Source organism: Salvelinus sp. IW2-2015, linkage group LG9 (genome assembly GCF_002910315.2).
Source record: "Salvelinus sp. IW2-2015 linkage group LG9, ASM291031v2, whole genome shotgun sequence".
Taxonomy (NCBI): Eukaryota; Metazoa; Chordata; class Actinopteri; order Salmoniformes; family Salmonidae; genus Salvelinus; species Salvelinus sp. IW2-2015.
This window is the reverse complement of record NC_036849.1, coordinates 1,873,463-1,883,650: the sequence shown is the minus strand read 5'-3', so window position 1 is coordinate 1,883,650 and position 10,188 is coordinate 1,873,463. Positions and strand designations below refer to the sequence as shown.

Sequence of the window (10,188 nt, the reverse complement as noted above, 5' to 3'; positions counted from 1 at the left end):
CCACACACCCACACACCACACACACACACACACACACACACACACACACACACACACACACACACACACACACACACACACACACACACACACACACACACACACACACACGCACACAGTCATTGTGTGTAAGGTTGTTGGGAAATAGTTAGTTATTGGGAAAGAGTACTTGGTCTCTAAGCCCCTCAGGTGTGCTACAGAAAGGAAGTGGGGTATGGTAGTCATAGATTGCTGCCTACTTAAATGATTAGATAAGGCGCACACACACACACACACACACACACACATTGTCCTTACAAGACCACTCCTTCCTCTGACTCTCTCCCTGTCTGTGACTGAACTCAATTGCTTTCAGCCACTCCCTCCATCAGAAACAGAGAAGAGGAAGGGAGAGAAGAGGTAAGGAGAGGGGAAGGAGTTTAGAGGAGAGCAGAGCAGAGCACAGCGGCTTGCTCCCTAAGGAGGAGGGGCTTAGAAGGGAGTTTGGTAGGGATGAGGAGGACATGACTTATACTGGGTGGGACGGGGAGAAGCTGCCTTACATTCAACACCATAGTGCCCTCGAAGCTCATCACTAAGCGAAGGACCCTGGGATTAAACACCTCCCTCTGCAACTGGATCCTGTACTTCCTGACGGGCCGCCCCCAGCTGGTGAGGGTAGGCAACAGCATATCTGCCACGCTGAACTCAGGGGCCCCTGAGGGGCGTGTGCTTTGTCCTCTCCTGTACTCCCTGTTCACCTACGACTCAAACACCATTAAGTTTGCCGATGGCGGTAGGCTTGATCACAGACTACAATGAGACAGCCTACAGGCAGGAGGTCAGAGACCTGGCAATATGGTGCCAGGACAACAACCCCTCCCTTAACGTCAGCAAGACAAAGGAGCTGATTGTGGACTACAGGAAATGGAGAGCTGAGCAATATTTGCTATTTATTTGATATTTTTCTTTTTAATTCTGCATTGTTTGGAAAGGGCTTGTATGAGGCCAATGGTGACTTTAAAACAGTTAGAGTTCAATGGCTGTGATAGGATAAAACTGAGGATGGATCAACAACATTGTAGTTACTCCACAATACTAACCTAAATGAAAGAGTGAAAAGCAGGAACCATGTACAGAATAAAAATTATTCCAAAACATGCATCCTTTTCTGCAGTAAGACGCAACAAATGTGAAACTGCAACAAATGTGGCAAAGAAATGTACTTCATGTCCTGAATACAAAGCGGTATGTTTGGGGCAAATCCAACACATCACCGAGTACCACTTTTTCATATTTTCAAGCATGGTGGTGGCTGCATCATGTTATGGGTATCCTTGTCATTTGGGTGGACATGGGAGTTTTTTTGGGGGATAAAAAGAAACGGAATAACACTAAGCACAGGCAAAATCCTAGAGGAATACCTGATTCAGTCTGCTTTCCAACAGACACTGGGAGACCAATTCCCCTTTCAGCAGCACAATAGTGTAAAAAAAAAACAAGGCCAAATCTACACTGGACTTGCTTACCAAGATGTTCTTGGGTGGCCTAGTTACAGTTTTGACTTAAATCGGCTTGAAAATCTATGGCATGCCTTCAAAATGGCTGTCTCGCAATGATCAACAACCAACTTGACAGAGCTTGAAGAATTAAAAAAATAATAATGTGCAAATATTGTACCATCCAGGTGTACAAATCTCTTAGACTTACCCAGAAAGACTCACAGCTGTAATCGCAGCCAAGTGTGATTCTAACATGTGTTGACTCAGGAGTGTGAATACTTATGTAAATGAGACATTTCTGTATTTAATTTTCAATAAATTTGCACACACAAATAATACATGGTTTCACTTTGTCAATATGGGGTATTGTGTGTAGATGGGTGAGAGAAATACTTAATTCATTTTGAATTCAAGGCCGTAACACAACAAAATGTGGAATAAGTCAAGGGGTATGAATACTTTCTGAAGCCACTAAGTATTCAATCTTTCTCTCACTCATCCTCTTTCTCTCACTCTTTTTCATGATATGCTCATTTTCTCTTCCCGGTCCCCCGCTATCACTCCCTTTTTTCTCTCTCTCTCTGTCATTAATCCTTCCATAACTAAGCAGTAGTGTAAACAGGAAGTGGATTTGTCTGTTGATATGATTATTGTGTATACCCGTCTGGAGCACTAGAGACCCCCAACGTGGGACTGGCTGCGTCTCAATAGTCTCGTCTCATGGTCTCCTTTCCTATTTATAGACTGCGATGAGGAGAGAAGAACACTTTTGATTATTGAGATGCAACTTTAATGTTGACTGAGAAGTTCTGTATTATATGGGACAGACTGCCTTATCTTCTGTCTCTTCTCTGGAGTAACCTAGTCCTAGTATATACGAGACAAGAGAAAGACACACACACACACACACACACACACACACACACACACACACACACACACACACACACACACACACTCACATTCCCAGCAAGAGGGGAAGGAAGCGTTGAAGTGTCTGCTTCTTCTTTCTTAATGAGGGGTTGTGACAGAACTTCTGTTGTTTTAGAGGGAGGGGTGGAAATTAACCCTGTGTTTATGGTGGAAATTGGACAGTGGGAGAGGTGTGTATGTGTATATCTCTGTCATTCCAAAACGCGCTACACTAGTAATGATCCTCTGACAGATGTGTGCGGTTCGGGGCAGAAGTTTGTGTGTGTGTTTATGAATGATGTACTGTGTGTGTGTGTGTGTGTTCAGCTGTGCTTGTCAGTTCAGCTAGGAAGGCATCCTTAACATTGAGAGACATAGTAGAGGAGAATAGAGATGCACAGTCTGGCTCACACTCACTCAATCACTTACTCACTACCACAATGGTTTGGGGCGAGTTCCAACATGAAAATATAGGGTGTCCCGTTACACCGAATCCTCCACCCCTCCCCTGTAATTACATTTTCCCTAGAGCACTATTTCTTTTTTTATTTAACCTTTATTTAACCAGGAAGGGCACGTTGAGATTTGAAATCTCATTTTCAAGAGCGTCCTGGTCAAGATAGGCAGCACCAAGTCATTACACAATTACAGACAGACAACATGAAAAAGTACAAGTAATCCAGTAAGTACCATAGAATTCACAAGAGTATAACAAAATCATAAAACGGCAAATTAAAAACATTGACCGGTAAGGGAATCAGCCTCAAAATCCTTCATCGGTGATTTAAAAACACCAATCGGGACAAGTTCATCCAGTTTAAAAGTATTTTGTAAGGCGTTCCAAGCCGATGTCGCGGAGTACATAAAAGCCCTTTTACCAAATTCAGTTCGGACATTTGGAACAGTTAGCAGGATAAAGTCCTGCGAACGAAGACGGTACCCATCACATTTCTGAACAATAAAAATGCCCAAATAAAATGGTAGTAAACCCAAAATGGCTTTGTAAATAAAAGTATTCCAGTGACTGAGCCTACGAGTGACTAGAGAAGGCCAGCCAACCCTGGTATATAAAGTGCAGTGGTGCGTAAGGGTTTTGCAGTTTAGAATAAATCTCAATGTGCCATGGTAAAGGGTGTCAATTGATCTCAAACACTGAGCGGAAGCGTTCATATATAAAATATCCCCATAGTCTAGTAAAGGCATACATGTAGCTGATACTAGCCTCCTCCTGGCTTCAAAACAAAAACAGGTCTTAATTCGAAAATAAAATCCCAACTTCAGCATACATTTTTTTGTAAGTTTAATATGCAATTTAAAGAGAGGTCGTCATCAATTAAAATTCCAAGATATTTATGAGGTTACAGTCTCAATCTCATTGCCCTGACAGGTAGTAATAGGTGAAAGGTTCAGAGATCTATTTCTTTGTTTAGAAAACACAATTACTTTAGTTTTGTCACTATTGAGTATAAGCTTCAATTGACATAAGGTATGTTGAACAGTATAAAAAGCCATTTGCAAGTTCTGGAAAGCTTTTGTGAGAGACGAGGCACAACAATAAATAACAGTATCATCAGCATAGAAGTGAAGATGCGCATTTTGCCCATTTTTGTCTAAATTATTATATAAATAGTGAATAAGAGGGGACCAAGTACAGAGCCCAGGGGCACACCATTACAGACAGAACATTTAACAGACATGAGCCCATCAAATTGAGTGCACTGAGTTCTATCAGACAGATAGTTAGCAAACCATGCAACTGCATGCCCCCGCAAGACCTACACTCGACAATCTCTGCCTTATCAACGACAATCTCTGCATGATCAACGGTATCAAAAGCCTTAGAGAGATCAATAAAAAGTGAGACACAGTGCTGTTTTTTGTCAAGGGCTTCAGTGATATCATTTAAAACCTTCATGGCTGCTGTAATTGTGCTATGCTTCTTCCTGAAGCCCGATTGGTACATTGATAAAATAGAGTTGGTGTATAAAAACTCTTTTAGTTGTTCACTCACAAGGGTTTCAAGTATTTTCACCAGGGGTTACAGCTTTGAGATTGGACTATAATTATTTAAGTTGGATCTCCCCCTTTTAAAAGTGGTAGGACAAATGCTGATTTCCCGATCTTTGGAATTTCATTACATTCCAGGGTTAGATTGAACAGATATTTAAGTGGTTCAGCTCTGAAACCAGCTGCCAGAATTAAAAAGCAGGAATCCAAAAGATCTCTGATCTCTAATTTAAGGATTTCAGGGCCTCCTGCACTGAGAATAGCAAAAAGCTATATATCAGCGCAACAATCAGAACGGTCTCTCATTGTGTGTGATGGCAAATGTTCTCTGTGCTGTAATAAACACCTAACGAAACGCTTCCTTTTGACTAGAGCTCAGCCCCTACCTCAGTGCCACTCGTTTTGGTTTGGCACCTGTGTCTGTCACGCATTCAGTGAGGCACCGCACTGTGGAACGTTCAGAAATATATTGAGCAGAACAGACATGCCTCTCTTGACATGTAGAGTTAAGGAATCATGTCAGTTCTATTCATGACATGTCTATGCAACAGTCAGTATACAGTTGAAGTCGGAAGTTTACATACACCTTAGCCAAATACATTTAAACTCAGTTTTTCACAATTCCTGACATTTAATCCTAGTAAAAATTCCCTGTCTTAGGTCAGTTAGGATCACCACTTTATTTTAAGAATTTGAAATGTCAGAATAATAGTAGAGAGAATGATTTATTTCAGCTTTCATTTCTTTCATCACATTCTCAGTGGGTCAGAAGTTTACATACACTCAATTAGTATTTGGTAGCATTGCCTTTAAATTGTTTAACTTGGGTCAAACGTTTCGGGTAGCCTTCCACAAGCTTCCCACAATAAGTTGGGTGAATTTTGGCCCATTCCTCCTGACAGAGCTGGTGTAACTGAGTCAGGTTTGTAGGCCTCCTTGCTCGCATACGCCTTTTCAGTTCTGCCCACATATTTTCTATAGGATTGAGGTCGGGGCTTTGCGATGGCCACTCCAATACCTTGACTTTGTTGTCCTTAAGCCATTTTGCCACAACTTTGGAAGTATGCTTGGGGTCATTGTCCATTTGGAAGACCCATTTGCGACCAAGCTTTAACTTCCTGACTGATGTCTTGAGATGTTGCTTCAATATATCCACATAATTTTCCATCCTCATGATGCCATCTATTTTGTGAATTGCACCAGTCCCTCCTGCAGCAAAGCACCCCCACAACATGATGCTGCCACCCCCGTGGTTCACGGTTGGGATGGTGTTCTTCGGCTTGCAAGCCTCCCCCTTTTCCTCCCAAACATAATGATGGTCATTATGGCCAAATAGTTCAGACTTGAGGACATTTCTCCAAAAAGTACAATCTTTGTCCCCATGTGCAGTTGCAATCCGTAGTCTGGCTTTTTTATGGGGGTTTTGGAGCAGTGGATTCTTCCTTGCTGAGCGGCCTTTCAGGTTATGTCGATATAGGACACATTTTTACTGTGGATACAGATACTTTTGTACCTGTTTCCTCCAGCATCTTCAGAAGGTCCTTTGCTGTTGTTCTGGGATTGATTTGCACTTTTCGCACCAAAGTACGTTCATCTCTAGGAGACCGGACACGTCCCCTTCCTGAGCGGTATGACGGCTGCATGGTCCCATGATGTTTATACTTGTGTACTATTGTTTGTTCAGATGAACGTGGTACCTTCAGGCATTTGGAAATTGCTCCCAAGGATGAACCAGACTTGTGGAGGTCTACACATTTTGAAGGTAGGCCTTGAAATACATCCACAGGTACACCTCCAATTGACTCAAATGATGTCAATTAGCCTATCAGAAGCTTCTAAAGCCATGACTTCATTTTCTGGCATTTTCCAAGCTGTTTAAAGGCACAGTCAACTTAGTGTATGTAAACTTCTGACCCACTGGAATTGTGATACAGTGAAATAATCTGTAAACAATTGTTGGAAAAAGTACTTGTCATGCACAAAGTAGATGTCCTAACCGACTTGCCAAAACAATAGTTTGTTAACAAGAAATTTGTGGAGTGGTTGAAACACTTTGGTTGGAGTCATTATCTTTTTTATGTAAACTTCCGACTTCAACTGTATGTAGCACCCACCTGAACGGAACAGTTTGTGTGTGTGAAGGGTGTGTGTGTGTGTGTGTGTGTGTGAAGGGTGTGTGACATAATTATAGTGGGAACAGATTAGCCATGGGATGTCCTGAGGTTCTCAGATCCCCTATAGATCCCTGCAGGGGGCCACTAACAACACTTTAACGACTGACCTTTGACCACAGGTTTGATCTTTGACATTCAGGTTCACTTTAAAATGAGTTTGCGGGTGGGGGTGCTGCAAATATTTTCGATGGATACAGTAAGGGCACAATTTTTACTTTGACATTTTAGTCATTTAGCAGACACTCTTATCCAGAGTGACTTACAGGAGCAATTAGGGGAGAGTTTCCCAAACTTGGTCCTGAGAACCCCAAGCGGTGCTCATTTAGTTCAGCTGTGTAGTGCTAGGGTCAAAAACGAAATGTACACCCCTTGTGGTCCCCAGGACTGAGTTTGGGAAACGCTGAATTATGGTAAAGTGCCTTGCTCAAGGGCACATCAACAGATTTTTCACCTAGTCGGCCCGGGGATTCGAACCACCAACCTTTCGGTTACTGGCCCCAAGCTCTTAACCGCTAGGCTCCCTGCCGCATTCACACAGCAACAGCGTTAGATGGCCGAGAGTTCCTAGCAACTCTGAACGTAATTTGCGAACTGAGTGCGCACCGATTTTACAAATGGACTCGTGAAAAATGTCGGCTCTCAGACGTCTACAGCAGGTGGTCCCTAAAAGAGAGCGCGCTGAGCGATCGGCAGATGAACGCTAGATCCACATTCAGTGCGACGTGTGCGAGCCTTAAGTCCTTGTTGCTGACTGTACTCCTCAAGAATGGAGCGCATGGTTAACGCCTGCTAAGGTACACACACTTGTGCACGCGAAAACACACGTAATATGCATGTGTAGACCCATGCATATAGATCAACTGCTACACAGGTAAGCAACCAGCGGAGGCGTAGATTAAAAGGCTGACAAACTGTTTAACTGACGAATGCAAGTAGTGAGAGAAAGGGAGAAAAGGGAAGGTAGATAGTGAAGAAAAGTAGTTTGATCGAGAGAAAGCGAATTAGAAAGAGACATGGAGAGAGTGTGGGGAAAAATGTGAAAAGAGAGAGAGGCAGAGATTTGAGGTAAATATTCCTGAAGAGAGAAGAAAGGTACGAGAGAGAGGACCTGAACAGAGTAAACAGATAAAGAGGGAGAAGTAGGCAGGGATCTACCCGCTCCTACATGCCCCTGTTGAACTATGCAGGGTGGCTGCTGAGTCACATGACCTGACCTACAGCCAGCACTATGGAACAGTAGGGAACTCCTCTCCCTAGTCAGCGTTTCATCCAGCTCACGCGCACACACCCGACAGACCACACACTCCTTTACTGTGATACTACTTGGTGAGCGACACTTCCATTTTCTTTTGCGCACCTTTGACTAGTTATTTTCTTTTGTCTTCACTCCTTTAGTTACATCTTTGCAAGGTGTGTGGTGTGGTGTGTTTGGAGAGGGTAGTGTGAAGTGTGTAATGTTTGGGTGGAGTGGTTTGCTGTCTTTGTTTGCAGTGTGTGAGTGAATGATCCTGCTGGGTAGCCTTTCCTGTGTAAATGTCCTTGACTTGAGTTTAAGAGAAGACAAATCAATTGTGAGAAGCCTTATTGTCGTGCGTCTTTACTCTGCCACGTTGGTTGCTGATATAACTTAAGCCTCTCCGCTAACTTCTGAGAAAGCGAAACCGGAGCGAGAGAAACAGGGTAGACGGAGTGAGTGAATGAGAGAGATCTGCTGAGAGAGAGTGAGTTTGTGCATGCGAGTGTGTGTTTCTAAATTCCCACTCTGTTAAGTCCTGATGAAGTTTTGGAGGGGTGTTCTCTCTCTCTCTCTCTCTCTCTCTCTCTCTCTCGCGCCACTGAGTCTTCATTGTGGTCTCTACTTGGCAAGACAGCCTGATCATCTGGTGCTTAGCAACAGGAGCCGGTCTTTTCACAGGGTCTTAGTCCACTGTTGATGAATAATGACACCCTCCCTCCCCTCTCTATTGCTGTCTCGCGGCTGGTTCGCTGATGCAAGAGGTGTGTGCGTGTGTTTGTGCGCATGCGTGTGTACACTTTGCAGTCAATACAAAGCAAATGAAACTAAAACGAGTTAAAGGGATGTGATCTGAGTTATTCAGCAACATGTTAGTGAACTGTGTGTGTGTGTGTGTGCCCAAGTTTTATTAGCCGTATGTACGGGGTACGCGTGGTATACATCGTCCAACAAAGTACTTATGTGAAGGATCCTTCTCGACAATGCAACAACAATGAGAAATAATAAAAGATAAGAATATGAACACAAAGTAAATGGCTCAGTAGAATAGAATAAACGTTTTTAGCATAAATATAATATAGGAAGGCACAACTTATAGTCCAATATTTACACGTGTATTGGGGAAGGGGAGGATGGGGGCAGTGTATAAACAGAGCACTATAAGAGTCTGGTAGCAGCAGTTACGATATGTGTGTGTGTAGCATGAATGTATGTGTCTGTATATTGTGTTCTGTTGGCTATATTCAATGGCAGTGGATAATGTATGTGTGTGTGTGTTTTAGTAGACTACCATTTGGCAGCCGGTCAGGTGCTGTAAATTTCCACTTTCCCAGTAATCCTCTCCTCTCCCCCAGTCTGGCTGGTTACCACTGTCTTTCTTTCCTTCTGTTTCTCTCTCTGTCTCAACAGGACGAGACTTGTCCTCCAGAGCTCCCGACTGCCACAGAAGTAGCCACAGTAGTTCACATACTTCTTAGGTGGTGTCGGCGGCCCTCAAATATTGTCTCGCTCTTCCCTGTCCTCCCTTTATCTCCTCCTCCTCCTCTCTCCAGCCCACAGATACCCGATAAGTCATCACGGCTCAGCCTCTCACCCATTGGCTTTGTTTATCCAAAGAAGTCTAAAGCCCCATTTATACCTGGTCCTAACATGTCCCTTTGTCTTGATCTTGTCCACATTCTGAATTGTGGCCACCGTTTTTAGACCGGTGTAGAGGATTAAAAGATGCATTGTGATCTGATTGTGATCAGATCTCCCTGACCACCTCCAGGGGGAGTCGTGCACGCGTTGTCTGGATATCGTACATGTGTAGACAGATCTGGACAGGGAAACCATTTGAAATGATAATTATCCTGCCTTCTAAAATCATCAATATGTGTACAGGTAGACCAGAAGCCACATCCCTTATTGGCAGATGAGTGGCAACCCTGATTAGAAGCAGCTGCTGGTCATCGGTTGTTCACCTGTGTTCCCTGTAAATGTTGTTTTGAATTAAAGAGTTGTACCTACGCATTGACGAAGGCTAGAAAGCTAAAACATCTGTGTATGCTATCCCCTCCTGCAATGAAAAAATATACAGTTGAAGTCTGAAGTTTACATACACCTTAGCCAAATACATTTAAACTCAGTTTTTCACAATTCCTGACATTTAACCCTTGTTTAACTTGGGTCAAACGTTTCGGGTAGCCTTCCACAAGCTTCCCACAATAAGTTGGGTGAATTTTGGCCCATTCCTCCTGACAGAGCTGGTGTAACTGAGTCAGGTTTGTAGGCCTCCTTGCTCGCACACGCTTGTTCAGTTCTGGCCACACATTTTCTATAGGATTGGGGTCAGGGCTTTGTGATGGCCACTCCAATACCTTGACTTTGTTGTCCTTAA

The 10,188-nt window shown here is 43.3% G+C and overlaps 1 protein-coding gene across 4 annotated transcripts in view; it reads left to right on the top strand.

The window, feature by feature from the left end:
• The window catches only part of ston2 (stonin 2), a 49,358-nt gene that overhangs the window by 19,119 nt on the left and 20,051 nt on the right, over positions 1-10,188 (top strand). Inside the window, exon 1 of one of the 4 annotated variants that reach the window (XM_023993927.2) lies at positions 7,748-7,900. The exons of the other annotated variants lie outside the window; for them this stretch is intronic. The gene's annotated coding sequence lies outside the window, so the exon portion shown is untranslated. Of the gene's footprint in view, positions 1-7,747; positions 7,901-10,188 lie in introns of those variants that run through there. 4 annotated transcript variants of the gene reach the window in all.